This window comes from Tupaia chinensis, unplaced genomic scaffold, assembly GCF_000334495.1.
Source record: "Tupaia chinensis unplaced genomic scaffold, TupChi_1.0 Scaffold000332_1, whole genome shotgun sequence".
Taxonomy (NCBI): domain Eukaryota; kingdom Metazoa; phylum Chordata; class Mammalia; order Scandentia; family Tupaiidae; genus Tupaia; species Tupaia belangeri.
Window position 1 is genome coordinate 2,712,030 of NW_006159826.1, and position 2,397 is coordinate 2,714,426.

General features: G+C 59.9%; 1 long non-coding RNA gene across 1 annotated transcript; it reads right to left on the reverse strand.

The window, feature by feature from the left end:
- Positions 1-1,085: 1,085 nt before the first annotated feature.
- On the reverse strand, positions 1,086-2,206 carry LOC114008411 (uncharacterized). Its single transcript, XR_003549940.1, has 3 exons — positions 1,776-2,206; positions 1,495-1,665; positions 1,086-1,123 (listed from the first exon to the last, which is right to left on the reverse strand). It is a non-coding gene; the product is annotated as an uncharacterized LOC114008411 (long non-coding RNA).
- Positions 2,207-2,397: the final 191 nt, after the last annotated feature.

Sequence of the window (2,397 nt, forward strand, 5' to 3'; positions counted from 1 at the left end):
GCCAACACTCTGGTCACTCCAAAAAGGAGACTCAGTCCTAGTGCAGCTGCTGGCTTTGCAGCCCTGAGAGCAGAGCTGAGGTGCTCCTCCCAAGAAGGAGGGCCTCTGGCCTGGGGGAGGAGATGGAGGTGGCCCAGGCAGGGGCAGGGCTGAGGGACTGGCCCAGGCCCCATCCCAGGAGGGAGGATAGCCTTCTAGCACAAGGCCAGAAAAGGGACAAAGATGTATCAGCACAGGGCTAGGGAGGACAAAAACCTTCTAGGCTGCGTGTCTACAGATGTGCCAGCGTGTGTGCGTGCCCGTGTGTACGTGTGTGAGTGTGTGCCTGCATGTGTGTGTGTGCGCGAGTGAGTCCCTGCGTGTGCGCGTGTGTGAGTGAGTGCAGGGCACATCGTGAACTTTCTGCGTCCCAGTCTTGGGCCGGAACTTGCTGTCTCTCCTGGTGGCTGGTGAGTGGGCTGTGGGGGAACGACAGCTGCTGCTCACCGGTTCCCCGTCCTCACGGAGTGCACCCTTGCTCTCCCACAGCCCTTCCACGCAGCCAGGCCCTGCCCCGGGCAGCCTCACTACCACCCCTAGCCATTCTCTCACAACTCAAGCATTTGCTGAGGGACCACTGGGGACGTCCTCCCTTGCTTCGAGGTCCAGCAAAGCCATCTCTGACCGCCTTTCGCGCCCCGGTTCCAGCATTTCTGTGGCTGTGCGGCTCCCACAGCCGCCCTTCCTCGGCAGAGTCTGTGCATGGTCACCAGCTCCTCCTCCTGCCCGCCTCCTGGGCCAGTGTCTTCTCCTGCCCCCGAGATGATCTGGGGGGACAGTGTATGGGGAGACGGTTCTGGGTCCTTCACAGGGAACCTGGAACGGGAATGAGAAAGAGATAAAGGGGGGCAGAGGGCCACCCCCTCCACTGCCTGGTTTCTTTTGGAGAGGTTTTCGCTATAGGGCATGTGTGCTCGACAGACAGACAGAGACAGAGAGACAGAAAGCAAGAAATCACCCCTCAGGGGGGATGGCCACGCCGCAATCCCGTCTCCTCCATTCTCCTCTTGGGATCTTGGGCACGCACGCACACGCGTCCAGTGTGGGTTTAAGCCACCGGATCCAGGACTCGAACTGTGGTCAACTGCATGGGAGTCCAGCGACATAGACGTTAGGCTAACTGTTGGTCCCTCCCCTGCCTGGTTTCTAAACAGGCACTTTCCTCCTAAGCCTCCTCTGTGTTTGGGGGGTGCGGACTCCTTCCTGTGATTCCTACCCACACCCACAGGGGTCACCCGCCCACAGCCGCAGGGGTAACCCACCCACACTCGCAGGGATTGTCACCCACCCACATCCAGAGGGGTTACCGACCCACACTCAGAGGGGTTACCCACCCACACCCACAGGGGTCACCTGCCCACACCCACTTGGGTCACCGGTCCACACCCGCAGGGGTCACCCGCCCACAGCCGCAGGGGTCACCCGCCCACATCCAGAGGGGTCACCTGCCCATACCTGCAGGGTCACCCACGTCCGTGCTCGGTCTGGCTCGGGTGAGCAGTTAGCCGTTCTGTCATTTAACTTTGTGGGGATCTCTTGGGTGCCCTCCATAGGTGGTGAACTGTTGGGTACCAGGACTCCGTCTTCCCTTCTGGTGACCCTGTGATCGCTGGCATGCCCTGGGGCCTTTGGAAGGATTTTTTTTTTCCCCTTTGGCTTTTTCATTTATTTCTCCCACAAGTGGGGGATGCAGAGAGGTAGGGCTCCCCCACAGGGCCTTCACGGCCTGCTCTTACCCCCTCGGCCAGCCAGGATCACCGGCACATGTGCACGCCTGCCCACACAGGGAACCTCAGGTTGTGAACCCAGGACCTTCCCGTGTGGCCTCAACACCGTGGAGCGTTGTGTCCCAGCTGTGCTACGTAGGCTGGCCTGGAAGGGTTTCGGTAAACGCTTCACGAAGGACAGGCTGAGTGATCTGCCGTCCGGAGAAATGTCTGCTTCATTCCATGTTGCTCAGGCTGCCCTTGGGAGCGCGGTCTCGTTCCGGGAGTCCGTGTAAGTGGGGCATTGACAAGGCGTATGGAAAAACAACTAGGACACGAAGTGACGTGAAGACCTGGCAGAGTGGACTTAGGGGTACGGGGCACAGAGAAGGAAGGGCGGCTACCACTGCCATGGAGGAAGCTTTTTTTTTTTGGAGAGATTTTCACTGTAGGGCGCATGCGCTCGCCAGACAGACAGAGAGAGACAGAGACAGAAAGCGAGAAATCACCCCCCAGGGGGGATGGTCACGCCGCAATCCCTTCTTCTTCATTCTCCTCTCGGGATCTTGGGCACGCACGCACATGCGCTCAGCGTGAGTTTTAAGCCACCGGGTCCGGGACACGAACCGCGGTCAACTACGTGGGAGTCCAG